We start from the raw sequence: 23,629 nt of genomic DNA, 5'->3' as shown, positions 1-23,629 counted from the left end.
ACAACGCTACCACCTGTCTTGAGAACAACGGATTCGAGTGACAACGATCGCGACTATGACGAGCACATTACAACACCCTCTGTGCACGAAGACCAGGTGCAGGAGACAATGCTACCACCTGTCGTGAGAAACAAGAGTTTGGTTAACAATGATCATCGTCGTGTCCCATTGTAAACGGGCGTGCCATCGCACACATCGTACATGTGTGTTAACCCACCTGTATAGGACAGACTTTGTGTGTTGCATGACATCGAGATGTATTGACGTCTGTGTCAATACAGGACTCTCTATAAGCCAGGAGCTGGACGCTAACGACCCGTGCATGCGCCACACATTAGGTATCGTACATGTGTTAACCCACCTGTATGCGACAGACTTTGTGTGTTGCATGACATCGAGATGTATTGACGTCTGTGTCAATACAGGACTCTCTAAGCTGGGAGCTGGACGCTAACGACCCGTGCATGCGCCACACAAAAGGTTACTCGACTAACTACAAAACGCATATTGTGATGTAGAAAGTTGGCTCGACTGTTTGAATCAGCTGCAGCTGCGGTTTACTCACGAAGTGAATCGCACGCTTGTTAGAAGTACATTCGGAGCACTTAAAAAATACATCGCTCTCATCGAGTTCCGTCTCAGCATTCACCGGCTGATGGGCAAGAGCGTGACATGGGATCGCCAGGAACTTACTTAAGGACTATCATCTCATTTGGCATTTACTCACGGACCCAAGAAACCAGTTCCGAAAAATGGTCGAGAATTATAACTTGTCTAATAGCAACTGGAAGATATGTTGCGTCATAAGCCTCTGATGGTTCACAAGGTGCATGGTCTACTCGAAATCCTAATGCTGTATTTGTAGTACATACACTAAGTCTTCTCTGTTGATGTCAGACTAGAGTTTTATTAGAGTTTTACTTTGCAACAATGGGATTCGAGCAATTGATCTGTATATTTTTAATAATGCACAATGCTACTATTCCTAGGCTGAATGTATGACATGGCTCTTATGTATCATTATGTATCGTTTCCATTAAGTACTAATTTAAATAAAGTCCCTCTGTCCTCAGTGCTAGGTTGTGGGTTTAATACACATTATTATGATCAACCTGTTGAATAGTATAATAACAATATTCCTGTAAAAGTCATTTAGTAATGAACAACCTCAGTTCTGTGAAAGCACATCATGTCTCTGATGTGTACACTGCAGGCCTGACCGGGGTTTGCACGCAAGGGCCTGTGTGTGTGTGTGTGTGTGTGTGTGTGCGTGCGTTTGTGTGTGTGTGTGTGTGTGTGTGTGTGTGTGTGTGTGTGTGTGTGTGTGTATGTGTGTGTGTGTGTGTGTGTGTGTGTGTGTGTGTGTGTGTGTGTGTGTGTGTGTGTGTGTGTGTGTGTGTGTGTGTGTGAAACAAATAAAGATAAATATAGGTAGTGCGGCCACGAGCGGTCGTGCAGGGTAGAGGCTGCGCGAAAACGCCTCTAAAACAAGCGCGTGCCCACGCCCGATCCGTGGAAGCACTTAGAACTAGCAAACGTACTAGCAGAAATCAACGATCGCACACGTGTCATTGAGTGTGTACAGGGTTCGTCTGCGTGTGTGGCATTGGGCAATCTAGCGGCAATCGAGTGGCCTGAAGGCGGAACCGGCCAACCCGTCGCCCTCACCATCGTTGTGCTTCGAGATGAACTATTGCTAAAGATGATCGTCCTCGTCAACCACGGCGCTACCAGAGTAGCTCGTAACGAAGACCCTCTCCGCGACCTCGCGGCCAGTGTGCGCAGTGTACAGCAAATGACAAACGATGTTGCGAGCGATATATCGGAAAAACTTTGCACTGACGGGACGGTCGCCACTGCAGGTTGTGTGAGTCTCGCGCAAAGTGCCATATCAAACGTGCGCAAGCTAGTGACAAGCAACTTCACCAGATCCGTAGATTCTGCATACGCTTGAATACCAACGAAAGTATAGAGAGATAACACCGACACGAGTTGCGCGACGGCGCTGGCTGCAGTCGCTACAACACTGGATTTATTAATCAACGTAATTGTGATCGTAATGGCGTATCGAGTGTGCACCAGAAACTACAACCAGTACTACAGAAAACTGGCATGAGGGTCGCGGTCTAACGTTATTTTGGTGTCTCGCATCGACCGTCGACGGCCGTTTGCCAGCTGCTGAAAATGGCACAGTTGACGAAATGGAAACGCCGACCGTCCATAGTGCAGTCTCGCAAGTTACAACCGCACCATCTCAGGAGACAGACCACAGAGTCATATTAGCGGAGGGTAGATAGAAAATGCGCAAACCGCCGCAACCGCCCAAATACATACTATACGAGTTCAACATAGAGTGGAGTAAGAAGTTACTACCGATTGTATTTACAACGTGCAAGCAGCTGGTGTGTGACGCTTTACTTGATTATCACAGAGGTTGCGATGTCCTGTGTTCCACGAGCGCATGGAAACAAGTGAACGAACTTCTACGGACCGTACTGTTGGGGTATGAGCGAGCTGTAAAATCAATACACGCTAGACACGCGGACTTTGCCGCGTTACTGGACACGCATATCGCCACAACAAAACCGGGTCAAGTGTTCGGGGCGTCACCGCGCTCGACTATACACGTCTTGGCCTACCACGGGTACATTAGCCCACAAGATCCTAAGCAAGGTAGAAACCGTTGTGTCTACCCAACGCAAATTCAGCACAGCCGTGCGCGCTAAGACAAGTCCCTCTAGATTGCTGGAAACTTTGGAAACGTGGAAGGCTGGCGTGTACGCGCTTTCTACACATCTCAACGGTATGATCGCGATACTCTCGGCCGCACAACAACTAATGGTCATGTGTTCGGAAGGTCTGATCAGGTCTGACATGACCGGTTGTCAATCGACGTCGAGCGTGTACTCACACACGGATATCCTGGCGTACAGTAAAGCGACAGCGACCTCTACGCTCACGTTGATCGCCGATGTTTCGAAGGGCAATCGAGTGTGTTGGCTGACGAAAGCTATGGTGACCGACGGTCGCGTCGACTACAATGTGCCTCATTGCGACTGGAGAGGCGTATGTGATCCTTTGCAAATCAACAACACCACCGCGGTCGAGTGCGAAGTCACGGTCGGCGGCGTGCTGTCCTTACTGTGCCCCATACAATGTGACGGTCCGTGTCACGGACCGGTGTGTTACGACCCGACTAACGAAACGTACCAGGTGATAACATTGCATCTGCCCATTACAGCGGAGCGAGCGTTTCGCCACACTCCCAAACCAAGGTTAATAGTTGTAGCGCACGCCCTTTCGGACCTCGGTGCACGCGAAACACCTGCGTACACTCACAAAATCACGCTCGAGACAGCTCAAGTGTTACGCAAAACAAAGGACGTGTTCAAATCCATAGAGAATATACGGTCTTTAGCGTATGCGTATATAAAGAAGGTCGATGACATTTACAGACCCGGCGGCGTGAGCACCACAGTAGATCAACAAGGTGCTCTCAAGCGCACACAGATACTGGCCGCATTATCACTCGCGATGTCTATCCTGACATGCCCGTTTCTGATTTCTATGTTAATTAAATTATGACAAGAGCTACGGTGGTTACGATTACACTCTGACCACGTGCCTTAGTTTCTGCTAGTGACCTATAAATACATTTGACCACTTGCTCTCACTGCCATTAAAGCGGCTGTACCCACACGTACAACACCCAAGTAAAAAAATGATCTCACTGTCTGTACTGGGTGTACTCTCAGTAGTCGCAGTTGCTCAGGCCATGGTGGTACGCTCACATAACGCCTCTGAGATACGTCCCATCACACCACCTCCTACACAACCTGCAGTGGCGACCGTCGCGTCAGTGCAAAGTTTTTCCGATATATCGCTCGCAACATCGTTTGTCATTCGCGCATCCTCGGGGCGTGTCTTGCTTGGGCCTCTCTCATGGAGGCCCTCTGTCAGACCCAGTGTTGACATGTGTCAAGACGCTCCTCGGGGCGCGTCTTGCTTTGGCCTCTCTCCTGGATTCGCTCAGTCAGACCGAGTGCTGACATGTGGCAAGAAGCTCCTCGGGGCGCGTCTTGCTTGGGCTTCTCTCATGGAGGCCCTCAGTCAGACCCAGTGTTGACATGTGTCAAGACGCTCCTCGGGGCGTGTCTTGCTGGGGCTTCTCTCATGGAGGCACTCAGTCAGATCCAGTGTTGACATGTGGCAAGACGCTCCTCGGGGCGCGTCTTGCTTGGACCTCTCTCCCTGAGGCGCTCAGTCAGACCCAGTGTTGACATTTGGCAAGACACTCCTCGGGGCGCGTCTTGCTTGGGCCTCTTTCATGGAGGCCCTCTGTCAGACCCAGTGTTGACATGTGTCAAGACGCTCCTCGGGGGGCGTCTTGCTTTGGCCTCTCTCCTGGAGGCGCTCAGTCAGACCGAGTGCTGACATGTGGCAAGAAGCTCCTCGGGGGGCGTCTTGCTTGGGCTTCTCTCCTGGAGGCCCTCAGTAAGAACCATTGTTGACATGTGGCAAGACGCTCCTCGGGGCGCGTCTTGCTTGGGCCTCTCTCCAGAAGGCCCTCAATCAGACCCAGTGTTGACATGTGGCAAGACGCTCCTCGGGGCGCGTCTTGCTTGGGCCTCTCTCCTGGAGGCGCTCAGTCAGACTGAGTAGTGACATGTGGCCTGACGCTCCTCGGGGCGCGTGTTGCTTGGGCCTCTCTCCTGGAGGCGCTCAGTCAGACCAAGTGGTGACCTGTGGCAAGACACTCCTCGGGGCGCGTCTTGCTTGGGCCTCTCTCCTGGAGGCCCTCTGTCAGACCCAGTGTTGACATGTGGCAAGACACTCCTCGGGGCGCGTCTTGCTTGGGCCTCTCTCATGGAGGCCCTCTGTCAGACCCAGTGTTGACATGTGTCAAGACGCTCCTCGGGGCGCGTCTTGCTTCTGCCTCTCTCCTGGAGGCGCTCAGTCAGACCGAGTGCTGACATGTGGCAAGAAGCTCCTCAGGGCGTGTCTTTCTTGGGCTTCTCTCCTGGAGGCCCTCATTAAGACCCATTGTTGACATGTTGCAAGACGCTCCTCGGGGCGCATCTTGCTTGGGCCTCTCTCCTGGAGGCGCTCAGTCAGACTGAGTAGTGACATGTGGCCTGACGCTCCTCGGGGCGCGTGTTCCTTGGGCCTCTCTCCTGGAGGCGCTCAGTCAGACCAAGTGGTGACATGTGGCAAGACGCTCCTCGGGGCGCGTCTTGCTTGGGCCTCTCTCCAGAAGGCCCTCAATCAGACCCAGTGTTGACACGTGGCAAGACGCTCCTCGGGGCGCGTCTTGCTTGGGCCTCTCTCCTGGAGGCGCTCAGTCAGATTGAGTAGTGACATGTGGTCTGACGCTCCTCGGGGCGCGTGTTGCTTGGGCCTCTCTCCTGGAGGCGCTCAGTCAGACCAAGTGGTGACATGTGGCAAGAAACTTCTTGGGGCGCGTCTTGCTTGGTCCTCTCTCCTGGAGGCCCTCTGTCAGACCCAGTGTTGACATGTGGCAAGACACTCCTCGGGGCGCGTCTTGCTTTGGCCTCTCTCCTGGAGGCGCTAAGTCAGACCGAGTGCTGACATGTGGCAAGACGCTCCTCGGGCCGCGTGTTGCTTGGGCTTCTCTCCTGGAGGCCCTCAGTCAGACCCATTGTTGACATGTGGCAAGACGCTCCTCGGGGCGCGTCTTGCTTGGGCCTCTCTCCTGGAGGCGCTCAGTCAGACCGAGTGCTGACATGTGGCAAGAAGCTCCTCGGGGCGCGTCTTGCTTGGGCTTCTCTCCTGGAGGCCCTCAGTAAGGCCCATTGTTGACATGTGGCAAGACGCTCCTCGTGGCGCGTCTTGCTTGGGCCTCTCTCCAGAAGGCCCTCAATCAGACCCAGTGTTGACACGTGGCAAGACGCTCCTCGGGGCGCATCTTGCTTGGGCCTCTCTCCTGGAGGCGCTCAGTCAGACTGAGTAGTGACATGTGGCCTGACGCTCCTCGGGGCGCGTCTTGCTTAGGCCTCTCTCCTGGAGGCGCTCAGTCAGACCCAGTGGTGACATGTGGCAAGACACTCCTCGGGGCGCGTCTTGCTTGGGCCTCTCTCCTGGAGGCCCTCTGTCAGACCCAGTGTTGACATGTGTGAAGACGCTCCTCGGGGCGCGTGTTGCTTGGGCCTCTCTCCTGGAGGCGCTCAGTCAGACCAAGTGGTGACCTGTGGCAAGACACTCCTGGGGCGCGTCTTGCTTGGGCCTCTCTCCTGGAGGCCCTCTGTCAGACCCAGTGTTGACATGTGGCAAGACACTCCTCGGGGCGCGTCTTGCTTGGGCCTCTCTCATGGAGGCCCTCTGTCAGACCCAGTGTTGACATGTGTCAAGACGCTCCTCGGGGAGCATCTTGCTTTGGCCTCTCTCCTGGAGGCGCTCAGTCAGACCGAGTGCTGACATGTGGCAAGAAGCTCCTCGGGGCGTGTCTTTCTTGGGCTTCTCTCCTGGAGGCCCTCAGTAAGACCCATTGTTGACATGTTGCAAGACGCTCCTCGGGGCGCGTCTTGCTTGGGCCTCTCTCCTGGAGGCGCTCAGTCAGACTGAGTAGTGACATGTGGCCTGACGCTCCTCGGGGCGCGTGTTCCTTGGGCCTCTCTCCTGGAGGCGCTCAGTCAGACCAAGTGGTGACATGTGGCAAGACGCTCCTCGGGGCGCGTCTTGCTTGGGCCTCTCTCCAGAAGGCCCTCAATCAGACCCAGTGTTGACACGTGGCAAGATGCTCCTCGGGGCGCGTCTTGCTTGGGCCTCTCTCCTGGAGGCGCTCAGTCAGATTTAGTAGTGACATGTGGTCTGACGCTCCTCGGGGCGCGTGTTGCTTGGGTCTCTCTCCTGGAGGCGCTCAGTCAGACCAAGTGGTGACATGTGGCAAGACACTTCTTGGGGCGCGTCTTGCTCGGGCCTCTCTCCTGGAGGCCCTCTGTCAGACCCAGTGTTGACATGTGGCAAGACACTCCTCGGGGCGCGTCTTGCTTGGGCCTCTCTCATGGAGGCCCTCTGTCAGACCCAGTGTTGACATGTGTCAAGACGCTCCTCGGGGTGCGTCTTGCTTTGGCCTCTCTCCTGGAGGCGCTCAGTCAGACCGAGTGCTGACATGTGGCAAGACGCTCCTCGGGCCGCGTGTTGCTTGGGCTTCTCTCCTGGAGGCCCTCAGTCAGACCCATTGTTGACATGTGGCAAGACGCTCCTCGGGGCGCGTCTTGCTTGGGCCTCTCTCCTGGAGGCGCTCAGTCAGACCGAGTGCTGACATGTGGCAAGAAGCTCCTCGGGGCGCGTCTTGCTTCGGCTTCTCTCCTGGAGGCCCTCAGTAAGACCCATTGTTGACATGTGGCAAGACGCTCCTCGTGGCGCGTCTTGCTTGGGCCTCTCTCCAGAAGGCCCTCAATCAGACCCAGTGTTGACACGTGGCAAGACGCTCCTCGGGGCGCGCCTTGCTTGGGCCTCTCTCCTGGAGGCGCTCAGTCAGACTGAGTAGTGACATGTGGCCTGACGCTCCTCGGGGCGCGTCTTGCTTAGGCCTCTCTCCTGGAGGCGCTCAGTCAGACCCAGTGGTGACATGTGGCAAGACACTCCTCGGGGCACGTCTTGCTTGGGCCTCTCTCCTGGAGGCCCTCTGTCAGACCCAGTGTTGACATGTGTCAAGACGCTCCACAGGGCGCGTCTTGCTTGGGCTTCTCTCCTGGAGGCCCTCAGTCAGACCCATTGTTGACATGTGGCAAGACGCTCCTCGGGGCGCGTCTTGCTTGGGCCTCTCTCCTGGAGGCGCTCAGTCAGAACCAGAGGTGACATGTGGCAAGACGCTCCTCGGGGCGTGTCTTGCTTGGGCCTCTCTCCTGGAGGCCCTCTGTCAGACCCAGTGTTGACATTTGGCAAGACGCTCCTCCGGGCGCATCTTGCTTGGGCCTCTCTCCTGGAGGCCCTCAGTAAGACCCATTGTTGACATGTGGCAATACGCTCCTCGGGGCGCGTCTTGCTTGGGCCTCTCTCCAGAAGGCCCTCAATAAGACCCAGTGTTGACATGTGGCAAGACGCCCCACGGGGCGCGTCTTGCTTGGGCTTCTCTCCTGGAGGCCCTCAGTCAGACCCATTGTTGACATGTGGCAAGACGCTCCTCGGGGCGCGTCTTGCTTGGGCCTCTCTCCTGGAGGCGCTCAGTCAGACCCAGTGTTGACATGTGGCAAGACGCTCCACGGGGCGCGTCTTGCTTGGGCTTCTCTCCTGGAGGCCCTCAGTCAGACCCATTGTTGACATGTGGCAAGACGCTCCTCGGGGCACGTCTTGCTTGGACCTCTCTCCTGGAGGCGCTCAGTCAGACCGAGTAGTGACATAGGGCAAGACGCTCCTCGGGGCGCGTCTTGCTTGGACCTCTCTCCTGGAGGCGCTCAGTTAGACCGAGTAGTGACATGTCGCAAGACGCTCCTCGGGGCGCGTCTTGCTTGGGCCTCTCTCATGGAGGCCCTCTGTCAGACCCAGTGTTGACATGTGGCAAGACGCTCCTCGGGGCGCATCTTGCTTGGGCCTCTCTCCTGGAGGCGCTCAGTCAGAACCAGAGGTGACATGTGGCAAGACGCTCCTCGGGGTGCGTCTTGCTTGGGCCTCTCTCCTGGAGGCGCTCAGTCAGACTGAGTAGTGACATGTGGCCTGACGCTCCTCGGGGCGCGTCTTGCTTGGGCCTCTCTCCTGGAGGCCCTCAGTCAGACCCATTGTTGACATGTGGCAAGACGCTCCTCGGGGCACGTCTTGCTTGGACCTCTCTCCTGGAGGCGCTCAGTTAGACCGAGTAGTGACATGTCGCAAGACGCTCCTCGGGGCGCGTCTTGCTTGGGCCTCTCTCCTGGAAGCCCACAGTAAGACCCATTGTTGACATGTGGCAAGACGCTCCTCGGGGCGCGTCTTGCTTGGGCCTCTCTCCAGAAGGCCCTCAATCAGACCCAGTGTTGACATGTGGCAAGACGCTCCTCGGGGCGCGTCTTGCTTGGGCCTCTCTCCTGGAGGCGCTCAGTCAGACTGAGTAGTGACATGTGGCCTGACGCTCCTCGGGGCGCGTCTTGCTTGGGCCTCTCTCCTGGAGGCGCTCAGTCAGACCCAGTGTTGACATGTGGCAAGACGCTCCACGGGGCGCGTCTTGCTTGGGCTTCTCTCCTGGAGGCCCTCAGTCAGACCCATTGTTGACATGTGGCAAGACGCTCCTCGGGGCACGTCTTGCTTGGACCTCTCTCCTGGAGGCGCTCAGTTAGACCGAGTAGTGACATGTCGCAAGACGCTCCTCGGGGCGCGTCTTGCTTGGGCCTCTCTCCTGGAGGCGCTCAGTCAGACCGAGTGCTGACATAAGGCAAGATGCTCCTCGGGGCGCGTCTTGCTTGGGCCTCTCTCCAGGAGGCGCTCAGTCAGACCCAGTGGTGACATGTGGCAAGACGCTCCTCGGGGCGCATCTTGCTTGGGCCTCTCTCCTGGAGGCGCTCAGTCAGACCCAGTGTTGACACGTGGCAAGACGCTCCTCGGGGCACGTCTTGCTTGGGCCTCTCTCCTGGAGGCGCTCAGTCAGACCCAGTGGTGACATGTGGCAAGACACTCCTCGGGGCGCGTCTTGCTTGGGCCTCTCTCCTGGAGGCCCTCTGTCAGACCCAGTGTTGGCATGTGGCAAGACGCTCCTCAGGGCGCGTCTTGGTTGGGCCTCTCTCCTGGAGGCGCTCAGTCAGACCCAGTGGTGACATGTGGCAAGACGCTCCTCGGGGCGCGTATTGCTTGGGCCTCTCTCCTGGATGCCCTCTGTCAGACCGAGTGTTGACATGTGGCAAGACTCTCCTCGGGGCGCGTCTTGCTTGGGCTTCTCTCATGGAGACCCTCAGTCAGACCCAGTGTTTACATGTGTCAAGACGCTCCTCGGGGCGTGTCTTGCTTAGGCCTCTCTCCTGGAGGCGCTCAGTCAGACCCAGTGTTGACATGTGGCAAGACGCTCCTCGGGGCACGTCTTGCTTGGGCCTCTCTCCTGGAGGCGCTCAAACAGACCGAGTAGTGACATGTGGCAAGACGCTCCTCGGGGCGCGTCTTGCTGGGGCTTCTCTCATGGAGGCACTCAGTCAGATCCAGTGTTGACATGTGGCAAGACGCTCCTCGGGGCGCGTCTTGCTTGGACCTCTCTCCCTGAGGCGCTCAGTCAGACCGAGTAGTGACATGTGGCAAGACGCTCCTCGGGGCGCGTCTTGCTTGGACCTCTCTCCCTGAGGTGCTCAGTCAGACCCAGTGTTGACATTTGGCAAGACACTCCTCGGGGCGCGTCTTGCTTGGGCCTCTCTCATGGAGGCCCTCTGTCAGACCCAGTGTTGACATGTGTCAAGACGCTCCTCTGGGGGCGTCTTGCTTTGGCCTCTCTCCTGGAGGCACTCGCGCGTCTTGCTTGGGCCTCTCTCCTGGAGGCGCTCAGTCAGACTGAGTAGTGACATGTGGCCTGACGATCCTCGGGGCACGTCTTGCTTGGGCCTCTCTCCTGGAGGCGCTCAGTCAGACCCAGTGGTGACATGTGGCAAGACACTCCTCGGGGCGCGTCTTGCTTGGGCCTCTCTCGTGGAGGCCCTCTGTCAGACCCAGTGTTGACATGTGTCAAGACGCTCCTCGGGGCGCGTCTTGCTTGGGCTTCTCTCCTGGAGGCCCTCAGTCAGACCCATTGTTGACATGTGGCAAGACGCTCCTCGGGGCGCGTCTTGCTTGGGCTTCTCTCCTGGAGGCGCTCAGACAGACCCAGTGTTGACATGTGACAAGACGCTCCTCGGGGCGCGTCTTGCTTGGGCCTCTCTCCTGGAGGCGCTCAGTCAGAACCAGAGGTGACATGTGGCAAGACGCTCCTCGGGGCGCGTCTTGCTGGGGCTTCTCTCATGGAGGCACTCAGTCAGACCCAGTGTTGACATGTGGCAAGACGCTCCTCGGGGCGCGTGTTGCTTGGACCTCTCTCCTGGAGGCGCTCAGTCAGACCGAGTAGTGACATGTGGCAAGACGCTCCTCGGGGCGCGTCTTGCTGGGGCCTCTCTCCTGGAGGCGCTCAGTCAGACCCAGTGTTGACATGTGTCAAGACGCTCCTCGGGCGTTTCTTGCTTGCGCCTCTCTCCTGGAGGCGCTCAGTCAGACTCAGAGGTGACATGTGGCAAGACGCTCCTCGGGCCTCTCTCCTGGAGGCGCTCAGTCAGACCCAGTGTTGACATGTGGCAAGACGCTCCTCGGGGCGCGTCTTGCTTGGGCCTCTCTCCTGGAGGTGCTCAGTCAGACCCAGTGTTGACAAGTGGCAAGACGCTCCTCGGGGCGCGTCTTGCTGGGGCTTCTCTCATGGAGGCACTCAGTCAGACCCAGTGTTGACATGTGGCAAGATGCTCCTCGGGGCACGTCTTGCTTGGGCCTCTCTCCTGGAGGCGCTCAGTCAGACCCAGAGGAGACATGTGTCGAGACGCTCCTCGGGGAGCGTCTTGCTTGGGCCTCTCTCCTGGAGGCGCTCAGTCAGACCGAGTGCTGACATGTTGCAAGACGCTCCTCCGGGCGCGTCTTGCTTGGGCCTCTCTCCTGGAGGCGCTCAGTCAGACCCAGTGTTCACATGTGGCAAGACGCTCCTCGGGGCGCGTCTTGCTTGGGCCTCTCTCCTGGAGGCGCTCAGTCAGACCCAGTGTTGACATGTGGCAAGACGCTCCTCGGGGCGCGTCTTGCTTGGGCCTCCTTCCTGGAGGCGCTCAGTCAGACCGAGTGCTGACATGTGACAAGACGCTCCTCGGGGCGCATCTTGCTTGGGCTTCTCTCCTGGAGGCCCTCAGTCAGACCCAGTGTTGACATGTGACAAAACGCTCCTCGGGGCGCGTCTTATTTGGGCCTCTTTCCTGGGGGCCCTCAGTCAGACCCAGTGTTGACATGTGGGAAGACGCTCCTTCGGGCGCATCTTGCTTGGGCCTCTCTCCTGGAGGCCCTCAGTCAGACCCATTGTTGACATGTGGCAAGACGCTCCTCGGGGCGCATCTTGCTTGGGCCTCTCTCCTGGAGGCGCTCAGTCAGACCCAGTGTTGACATGTGGCAAGACGCTCCTCGGGGCGCGTCTTGCTTGGGCCTCTCTCCTGGAGGCGCTCAGTCAGACCCAGTGTTGACATGTGGCAAGACGCTCCTCGGGGCGCGTCTTGCTTGGGCCTCTCTCCTGGAGGCGCTCAGTCAGACACAGTGGTGACACGTGGAAAGACGCTCCTCGGGGCACGTCTTGCTTGGGCCTCTCTCCTGGAGGCGCTCAGTCAGACCCAGTGTTGACACGTGGCAAGACGCTCCTCGGGGCGCGTCTTGCTTGGGCCTCTCTCCTGGAGGCGCTCAGTCAGACCCAGTGTTGGCATGTGGCAAGACACTCCTCGGGGCGCGTCTTGGTTGGGCCTCTCTCCTGGAGGCGCTCATTCAGACCCAGTGGTGACATGTGGCAAGACGCTCCTCGGGGCGCGTATTGCTTGGGCCTCTCTCCTGAATGCCCTCTGTCAGACCGAGTGTTGACATGTGGCAAGACTCTCCTCGGGGCGCGTCTTGCTTGGGCTTCTCTCATGGAGGCCCTCAGTCCGACCCAGTGTTGACATGTGTCAAGACGCTCCTCGGGGCGTGTCTTGCTTGGGCCTCTCTCCTGGAGGCGCTCAGTCAGACCCAGTGTTGACATGTGGCAAGACGCTCCTCTGGGCGCGTCTTGCTTGGGCTTCTCTCCTGGAGGCCCTCAGTCAGACCCATTGTTGACATGTGGCAAGACGCTCCTCGGGGCATGTCTTGCTTGGGCCTCTCTCCTGAAGGCGCTCAGTCAGACAGAGTAGTGACATGTGGCAAGACGCTCCTCGGGGCGCGTCTTGCTTGGACCTCCCTCCTGGAGGCGCTCAGTCAGACCGAGTAGTGACATTTGGCAAGACGCTCCTCGGGGCGCGACTTGCTTGGACCTCTCTCCTGGAGGCGCTCAGTTAGACCGAGTAGTGACATGTGGCAAGACGCTCCTCGGGGCGCGTCTTGCTTGGGCCTCTCTCCTGGAGGTGCTCAGTCAGACCGAGTGCTGACATAAGGCAAGACGCTCCTCGGGGCGCGTCTTGCTGGGGCCTCTCTCCTGGAGTTGCTCAATCAGACCCAGTGGTGACACGTGGCAAGACGCTCCTCTGGGCGCGTCTTGCTTGGGCCTCTCTCCTGGAGGAGCTCAGTCAGACCCAGTGGTGACACGTGGCAAGACGCTCCTCGGGGCGCATCTTGCTTGGGCCTCTCTCCTGGAGGCGCTAAGTCAGACCCAGTGTTGACACGTGGCAAGACGCTCCTCGGGGCGCGTCTTGCTTGGGCCTCTCTCCTGGAGGCGCTCAGTCAGACACAGTGTTGACATGTGGCAAGACACTCCTCGGGGCGCGTCTTGCTTGAGCTTCTCTAATGGAGGCCCACAGTAAGACCCATTGTTGACATCTGGAAAGAAGCTCCTCGGGGCGCGTCTTGCTTTGGCTTCTCTCCTGGAGGCCCTCAGTCAGACCCATTGTTGACATGTGGCAAGACGCTCCTCGGGGCGCGTCTTGCTTGGGCCTCTCTCCTGGAGGCGCTCAGTCAGACACAGTGTTGACATGTGGCAAGACACTCCTCGGGGTGCGTCTTGCTTGGGCTTCTCTAATGGAGGCCCACAGTAAGACCCATTGTTGACATCTGGAAAGAAGCTCCTCGGGGCGGGTCTTGCTTGGGCCTCTCTCCTGGAGGCGCTCAGTCAGACCCAGTGTTCACATGTGGCAAGACGCTCCTCGGGGCGCGTCTTGCTTGGGCCTCTCTCCTGGAGGCGCTCAGTCAGACCCAGTGTTGACATGTGGCAAGACGCTCCTCGGGGCGCGTCTTGCTTGGGCCTCCTTCCTGGAGGCGCTCAGTCAGACCGAGTGCTGACATGTGGCAAGACGCTCCTCGGGGCGCATCTTGCTTGGGCTTCTCTCCTGGAGGCCCTCAGTCAGACCCAGTGTTGACATGTGGCAAAACGCTCCTCGGGGCGCGTCTTATTTGGGCCTCTCTCCTGGGGGCCCTCAGTCAGACCCAGTGTTGACATGTGGCAAGACGCTCCTCGGGGCGCGTCTTGCTTGGGCTTCTCTCCTGGAGGCCCTCAGTCAGACCCATTGTTGACATGTGGCAAGACGCTCCTCGGGGCACGTCTTGCTTGGGCCTCTCTCCTGGAGGCGCTCAGTCAGACCGAGTAGTTACATGTGGCAAGACGCTCCTCGGGGCGTGTCTTGCTTGGACCTCTCTCCTGGAGGCGCTCAGTTAGACCGAGTAGTGACATGTGGCAAGACGCTCGTCGGGGCGGGTCTTGCTTGGGCCTCTCTCCTGGAGGCGCTCAGTCAGAACTGGAAGATATGTTGCGTCATAAGCCTCTGATGGTTCACCAGGTGCACGGTCCACTCGAAATCCTAATGCTGTATTTGTAGTACATACACTAAGTCTTCTCTGTTGATGTCAGACTAGAGTTTTATTAGAGTTTTACTTTGCAACAATGGGATTCGAGCAATTGATGTGTATATTTTTAATAGTGCACAATGCTACTATTCCTAGGCTGAATGTATGACATGGCTCTTATGTATCATTATGTATCGTTTCCATTAAGTACTAATTTAAATAAAGTCCCTCTGTCCTCAGTGCTAGGTTGTGGGTTTAATACACATTATTATGATCAACCTGTTGAATAGTATAAGCCCCATACAATGTGACGGTCCGTGTGACGGACCGGTGTGTTACGACCCGACTAACGAAACGTACCAGGTGATAACATTGCATCTGCCCATTACAGCGGAGCGAGCGTTTCGCCACACTCCCAAACCAAGGTTAATAGTTGTAGCGCACGCCTTTTCGGACCTCGGTGCACGCGAAACACTGGTGTACACTCACAACATCACGCTCGAGACAGCTCAAGCGTTACGCGAAACAAAGGACGTGTTCAAATCCATTGAGAATATACGGTCTTTAGCGTATGCGTATATAAAGAAGGTCGATGACATTTACAGACCCGGCGGCGTGGGCACCACAGTAGAACAACAAGGTGCTCTCAAGCGCACACAGATACTGGCCGCATTATCACTCGCGATGTCTATCCTGACATACCCGTTTCTGATTTCTGTGTATATTAATTTATGACAAGAGCTACTTTATTTGGTTACGATTACACTCTGACCACGTGCCTTAGTTTCTGCTAGTGACCTATAAATAAATTTGCCCACTTGCTCTCACTGCCATTAAAGCGGCTGTACCCACACGTACAACACCCAAGAAAAAAAATTGATCTCGCTGTCTGTACTGGGTGTACTCTCAGTAGTCGCAGTTGCTCAGGCCATGGTGGTACGCTCACCTAACGCCTCTGAGATACGTTCCATCACACCACCTCCTAGACTACTCTCGAAGGAGTATTCAACACCCCCTTTGTATGAAGACAACCATTATAACGAGCACAGCACAACGCTTGCCGCACGCGAAGACAACATGCAGGAGACAACGCTACCACCTGTCGTAAGAACAACGGATTCGAGTGACAACGATCGCGACTATGACGAGCACATTACAACACCCTCTGTGCACGAAGACCAGGTGCAGGAGACAACGCTACCACCTGTCGTGAGAAACAAGAGTTTGGTTAACAATGATCATCATCGTGTCCCATTGTAAACGGGCGCGCCATCGCACACATCGTACATGTGTGTTAACCCACCTGTATGCGACAGACTTTGTGTGTTGCATGACATCGAGATGTATTGACGTCTGTGTCAATACAGGACTCTCTATAAGCCAGGAGCTGGACGCTAACGACCCGTGCATGCGCCACACAAAAGGTATCGTACATGTGTTAACCCACCTGTATGCGACAGACTTTGTGTGTTGCATGACATCGAGATGTATTGACGTCTGTGTCAATACAGGACTCTCTAAGCTGGGAGCTGGACGCTAACGACCCGTGCATGCGCCACACAAAAGGTAACTCGACTAACTACAAAACGCATATTGTGATGTAGAAAGTTGGCTCGACTGTTTGAATCAGCTGCAGCTGCGGTTTACTCACGAAGTGAATCGCACGCTTGTTAGAAGTACATTCGGAGCACTTAAAAAATACATCGCTCTCATCGAGTTCCGTCCCAGCATTCACCGGCTGATGGGCAAGAGCGTGACATGGGATCGCCAGGAACTTACTTAAGGACTATCATCTCATTTGGCATTTACTCATGGACCCAAGAAACCAGTTCCGAAAAATGGTCGAGAATTATAACTTGTCTAATAGCAACTGGAAGATATGTTGCGTCATAAGCCTCTGATGGTTCACAAGGTGCACGGTCCACTCGAAATCCTAATGCTGTATTTGTAGTACATACACTAAGTCTTCTCTGTTGATGTCAGACTAGAGTTTTATTAGAGTTTTACTTTGCAACAATGGGATTCGAGCAATTGATCTGTATATTTTTAATAATGCACAATGCTACTATTCCTAGGCTGAATGTATGACATGGCTCTTATGTATCATTATGTATCGTTTCCATTAAGTACTAATTTAAATAAAGTCCCTCTGTCCTCAGTGCTAGGTTGTGGGTTTAATACACATTATTATGATCAACCTGTTGAATAGTATAATAACAATATTCCTGTAAAAGTCATTTAGTAATGAACAACCTCAGTTCTGTGAAAGCACATCATGTCTCTGATGTGTACACTGCAGGCCTGACCGGGGTTTGCATGCAAGGGCCTGTGTGTGTGTGTGTGTGTGTGTGTGTGCGTGTGTGTGTGTGTGTGTGTGTGTGTGTGTGTGTGTGTGTGTGTGTGTGTGTGTGTGTGTGTGTGTGTGTGTGTGTGTGTGTGTGTGTGTGAAACAAATAAAGATTAAAGATAAATATAGCTAGTGCGGCCACGAGCGGTCGTGCAGGGTAGAGGCTGCACGAAAACGCCTCTAAAAACAAGCGCGTGCCCACGCCCGATCCGTGGAAGCACGTAGACCTAGCAAACGTACTAGCAGAAATCAACGATCGCACACGGGTCATTGAGTGTGTACAGGGTTCGTCTGCGTGTGTGGCATTGGGCAATCTAGCGGCACAAGAGTGTCCTGAAGGCGGAACCGGCCAACCCGTTGCCCTCACCATCGTTGCGCTTCGAGATGAACTATTGCTAAAGATGATCGTCCTCATCAACCACGGCGCTACCAGAGCAGCTCGTAACGAAGACCCTCTCCGTGACCTCACGGCCAGTGTGCGCAGTGTACAGCAAATGACTAACGATGTTGCGAGCGATATATCGGAAAAACTTTGCACTGACGCGACGGTCGCCACTGCAGGTTGTGTGAGTCTCGCGCAAAGTGCCATATCAAACGTGCGCAAGCTAGTGACAAGCAACTTCACCAGATCCGTAGATTCTGCATACGCTTGAATACCAACGAAAGTATCGAGAGATAACACCGACACGAGTTGCGCGACGGCGCTGGCTGCAGTCGCTACAACACTGGATTTATTAATCAACGTAATTGTGATCGTAATGGCGTATCGAGTGTGCACCAGAAACTACAACCAGTACTACAGAAAACTGGCATGAGGGTCGCGGTCTAACGTTATGTTGGTGTCTCGCATCGACCGTCGACGGCCGTTTGCCAGCGGCTGAAAATGGCACAGTTGACGAAATGGAAACGCCGACCGTCCATAGTGCACTCTCGCAAGTTCCAACCGCACCATCTCAGGAGACAGACCACAGAGTCATATTAGCGGAGGGTAGATAGAAAATGCGCAAACCGCCGCAACCGCCCATATACATACTATACGAGTTCAACATAGAGTGGAGTAAGAAGTTACTACCGATTGTATTTACAACGTGCAAGCAGCTGGTGTGTGACGCTTTACTTGATTATCACAGAGGTTGCGATGTCCTGTGTTCCACGAGCGCATGGAAACAAGTGAACGAACTTCTACGGACCGTACTGTTGGGGTATGAGCGAGCTGTAAAATCAATACACGCTAGACACGCGGACTTTGCCGCATTACTGGACACGCATATTGCCACAACAAAACCGGGTCAAGTGTTCGGGGCGTCACCGCGCTCGACTATACACGTCTTGGCCTACCACGAGTACATGAGCCCACAAGATCCTAAGCGAGGTAGAAGCCGTTGTGTCTACCCAACGCAAATTCAGCACAGCCGTGCGCGCTAAGACAAGTCCCTCTAGATTGCTGGAAACTTTGGAAACGTGGAAGGCTGGCGTGTACGCGCTTTCTACACATCTCAACGGTATGATCGCGATACTCTCGGCCGCACAACAACTAATGGTCATGTGTTCGGAAGGTCTGATCAGGTCTGACATGACCGGTTGTCAATCGACGTCGAGCGTGCACTCACACACGGATATCCTGGCGTACAGTAAAGCGACAGCGACCTCTACGCTCACGTTGATCGCCGATGTTTCGAAGGGCAATCGAGTGTGTTGGCTGACGAAAGCTATGGTGACCGACGGTCGCGTCGACTACAATGTGCCTCATTGCGACTTTAGAGGCGTATGTGATCCTTTGCAAATCGACAACACCACCGCGGTCGAGTGCGAAGTCACGGTCAGTGGCGTGTTGTCCTTACTGTGCCCCATACAATGTGACGGTCCGTGTCACGGACCGGTGTGTTACGACCCGACTAACGAAAAGTACCAGGTGATAACATTGCATCTGCCCATTACAGCGGAGCGAGCGTTTCGCCACACTCCCAAACCAAGGTTAATAGTTGTAGCGCACACCCTTTCGGACCTCGGTGCACGCGAAACACTGGCGTACACTCACAAAATCACGCTCGAGACAGCTCAAGTGTTACGCAAAACAAAGGACGTGTTCAAATCCATAGAGAATATACGGTCTTTAGCGTATGCGTATATAAAGAAGGTCGATGACATTTACAGACCCGGCGGCGTGGGCACCACAGTAGAACAACAAGGTGCTCTCAAGCGCACACAGATACTGGCCGCATTATCACTCGCGATGTCTATCCTGACTGCCCGTTTCTGATTTCTATGTTAATTAAATTATGACAAGAGATACGGTGGTTACGATTACACTCTGACCACGTGCCTTAGTTTCTGCTAGTGACCTATAAATACATTTGACCACTTGCTCTCACTGCCATTAAAGCGGCTGTACCCACACGTACAACACCCAAGTAAAAAAATGATCTCGCTGTCTGTACTGGGTGTACTCTCAGTAGTCGCAGTTGCTCAGGCCATGGTGGTACGCTCACATAACGCCTCTGAGATACGTCCCATCACACCACCTCCTACACTACTCGCGAAGGAGTATTCAACACCCCCTTTGTACGAAGACAACCATTATAACGAGCACAGCACAACGCTTGCCGCACGCGAAGACAACATGCAGGAGACAACGCTACCACCTGTCGTGAGAACAACGGATTCGAGTGACAACGATCGCGACTATGACGAGCACATTACAGCACCCTCTGTGCACGAAGACCAGGTGCAGGAGACAACGCTACCACCTGTCGTGAGAAACAAGAGTTTGGTTAACAATGATCATCGTCGTGTCCCATTGTAAACTGGGCGTGCCATCGCACACATCGTACATGTGTGTTAACCCACCTGTATGCGACAGACTTTGTGTGTTGCATGACATCGAGATGTATTGACGTCTGTGTCAATACAGGACTCTCTATAAGCCGGGAGCTGGACGCTAACGACCCGTGCATGCGCCACACAAAAGGTATCGTACATGTGTTAACCCACCTGTATGCGACAGACTTTGTGTGTTGCATGGCATCGAGATGTATTGACGTCTGTGTCAATACAGGACTCTCTAAGCTGGGAGCTTGACGCTAACGACCCGTGCATGCGCCACACAAAAGGTAACTCGACTAACTACAAAACGAATATTGTGATGTAGAAAGTTGGCTCGACTGTTTGAATCAGCTGCAGCTGCGGTTTACTCACGAAGTGAATCGCACGCTTGTTAGAAGTACATTCGGAGCACTTAAAAAATACATCGCTCTCATCGAGTTCCGTCTCAGCGTTCACCGGCTGATGGGCAAGAGCGTGACATGGGATCGTAAGGAACTTACTTAAGGACTATCATCTCATTTGGCATTTACTCACGGACCCAAGAAACCAGTTCCGAAAAATGGTCGAGAATTATAACTTGTCTAATAGCAACTGGAAGATATGTTGCGTCATAAGCCTCTGATGGTTCACAAGGTGCACGGTCGACTCGAAATCCTAATGCTGTATTTGTAGTGCATACACTAAGTCTTCTCTGTTGATGTCAGACTAGAGTTTTATTAGAGTTTTACTTTGCAACAATGGGATTCGAGCAATTGATGTGTATATTTTTAATAGTGCACAATGCTACTATTCCTAGGCTGAATGTATGACATGGCTCTTGTGTATCATTATGTATCGTTTCCATTAAGTACTAATTTAAATAAAGTCCCTCTGTCCTCAGTGCTAGGTTGTGGGTTTAATACACATTATTATGATCAACCTGTTGAATAGTATAATAACAATATTCCTGTAAAAGTCATTTAGTAATGAACAACCTCAGTTCTGTGAAAGAACATCATGTCTCTGATGTGTACACTGCAGGCCTGACCGGTCTTGCTGGGGCCTCTCTCCTGGAGGCGCTCAATCAGACCCAGTGGTGACACGTGGCAAGACGCTCCTCGGGGCGCGTCTTGCTTGGGCCTCTCTCCTGGAGGCGCTCAGTCAGACCCAGTGGAGACACGTGGCAAGAAGCTCCTCGGGGCGCGTCTTGCTTGGGCCTCTCTCCTGGAGGCGCTCAGTCAGACCCAGTGTTGACATGTGTCAAGACGCTCCTCGGGGCGTGTCTTGCTTGGGCCTCTCTCCTGGAGGCGCTCAGTCAGACCCAGTGTTGACATGTGGCAAGACGCTCCTCTGGGCGCGTCTTGCTTGGGCTTCTCTCCTGGAGGCGCTCAGTCAGACCGAGTGCTGACATGTGGCAAGAAGCTCCTCGGGGCGCGTCTTGCTTGGGCTTCTCTCCTGGAGGCCCTCAGTAACACCCATTGTTGACATGTGGCAAGACGCTCCTCGTGGTGCGTCTTGCTTGGGCCTCTCTCCAGAAGGCCCTCAATCAGACCCAGTGTTGACACGTGGCAAGACGCTCCTCGGGGCGCGTCTTGCTTGGGCCTCTCTCCTGGAGGGGCTCAGTCAGACTGAGTAGTGACATGTGGCCTGACGCTCCTCGGGGCGCGTCTTGCCTGGGCCTCTCTCCTGGAGGCGCTCAGTCAGACCCAGTGGTGACATGTGGCAAGACGCTCCTCGGGGCGCGTCTTGCTTGGGCCTCTCTCCTGGAGGCGCTCAGTCAGAACCAGAGGTGACATGTGGCAAGACGCTCCTCGGGGCGCGTCTTGCTTGGGCCTCTCTCCTGGAGGCCCTCTGTCAGACCCAGTGTTGACATGTGGCAAGACGCTCCTCCGGGCGCATCTTGCTTGGGCCTCTCTCCTGGAGGCCCTCAGTAAGACCCATTGTTGACATGTGGCAAGACGCTCCTCGGGGCGCGTATTGCTTTGGCCTCTCTCCAGAAGGCCCTCAATAAGACCCAGTGTTGACAGGTGGCAAGACGCTCCACGGGGCGCGTCTTGCTTGGGCTTCTCTCCTGGAGGCCCTCAGTCAGACCCATTGTTGACATGTGGCAAGATGCTCCTCGGGGCGCGTCTTGCTTGGGCCTCTCTCCTGGAGGCGCTCAGTCAGACCCAGTGTTGACATGTGGCAAGACGCTCCACGGGGCGCGTCTTGCTTGGGCTTCTCTCCTGGAGGCGCTCAGTCAGACCCAGTGTTGACATGTGGCAAGACGCTCCTCGGGGCACGTCTTGCTTGGGCCTCTCTCCTGGAGGCGCTCAGTCAGACCGAGTAGTGACATGTGGCAAGACGCTCCTCGGGGCGCGTCTTGCTTGGACCTCTCTCCTGGAGGCGCTCAGTTAGACCGAGTAGTGACATGTCGCAAGACGCTCCTCGGGGCGCGTCTTGCTTGGGCCTCTCTCATGGAGGCCCTCTGTCAGACCCAGTGTTGACATGTGGCAAGACGCTCCTCGGGGCGCGTCTTGCTTGGGCCTCTCTCCTGGAGGCGCTCAGTCAGAACCAGAGGTGACATGTGGCACGACGCTCCTCGGGGTGCGTCTTGCTTGGGCCTCTCTCCTGGAGGCCCTCTGTCAGACCCAGTGTTGACATGTGGCAAAACGCTCCTCCGGGCGCATCTTGCTTGGGCCTCTCTCCTGGAGGCCCTCAGTAAGACCCATTGTATACATGTGGCAAGACGCTCCTCGAGGCGCGTCTTGCTTGGGCCTCTCTCCAGCAGGCCCTCAATCAGACCCAGTGTTGACATGTGGCAAGACGCTCCTCGGGGCGCGTCTTGCTTGGGCTTCTCTCATGGAGGCCCTCAGTCAGACCCAGTGTTGACATGTGTCAAGACGCTCCTCTGGGCGTGTCTTGCTTGGGCCTCTCTCCTGGAGGCGCTCAAACAGACCGAGTAGTGACATGTGGCAAGACGCTCCTCGGGGCGCGTCTTGCTGGGGCTTCTCTCATGGAGGCACTCAGTCAGATCCAGTGTTGACATGTGGCAAGACGCTCCTCGGGGCGTGTCTTGCTTGGACCTCTCTCCCTGAGGCGCTCAGTCAGACCGAGTAGTGACATGTGGCAAGACGCTCCTCGGGGCGCGTCTTGCTTGGACCTCTCTCCCTGAGGCGCTCAGTCAGACCCAGTGTTGACATTTGGCAAGACACTCCTCGGGGCGCGTCTTGCTTGGGCCTCTCTCATGGAGCCCCTCTGTCAGACCCAGTGTTGACATGTGTCAAGACGCTCCTCGGGGGGCGTCTTGCTTTGGCCTCTCTCCTGGAGGCGCTCAGTCTGACCGAGTGCTGACATGTGGCAAGAAGCTCCTCGGGGCGCGTCTTGCTTGGGCTTCTCACCTGGAGGCCCTCAGTAAGAACCATTATTGACATGTGGCAAGACGCTCCTCGGGGCGCGTCTTGCTTGGGCCTCTCTCCTGGAGGCGCTCAGTCAGACCAAGTGGTGACATGTGGCAAGACACTCCTCGGGGCGCGTCTTGCTTGGGCCTCTCTCCTGGAGGCCCTCTGTCAGACCCAGTGTTGACATGTGGCAAGACACTCCTCGGGGCGCGTCTTGCTTGGGCCTCTCTCATGGAGGCCCTCTGTCAGACCCAGTGTTGACATGTGTCAAGACGCTCCTCGGGGCGCGTCTTGCTTTGGCCTCTCTCCTGGAGGCGCTCAGTCAGACCGAGTGCTGACATGTGGCAAGAAGCTCCTCGGGGCGCGTCTTGCTTGGGCTTCTCTCCTGGAGGCCCTCAGTAAGAGCCATTGTTGACATGTGGCAAGACGCTCCTCGTGGTGCGTCTTGCTTGGGCCTCTCTCCAGAAGGCCCTCAATCAGACCCAGTGTTGACACGTGGCAAGACGCTCCTCGGGGCGCGTCTTGCTTGGGCCTCTCTCCTGGAGGCGTTCAGTCAGACTGAGTAGTGACATGTGGCCTGACGCTCCTCGGGGCGCGTCTTGCCTGGGCCTCTCTCCTGGAGGCGCTCAGTCAGACCCAGTGGTGACATGTGGCAAGACACTCCTCGGGGCGCGTC

The sequence above is a fragment of the Nothobranchius furzeri genome, chromosome 1 (assembly GCF_043380555.1).
Source record: "Nothobranchius furzeri strain GRZ-AD chromosome 1, NfurGRZ-RIMD1, whole genome shotgun sequence".
Taxonomy (NCBI): domain Eukaryota; kingdom Metazoa; phylum Chordata; class Actinopteri; order Cyprinodontiformes; family Nothobranchiidae; genus Nothobranchius; species Nothobranchius furzeri.
This window is presented reverse-complemented; position numbering follows the sequence as displayed.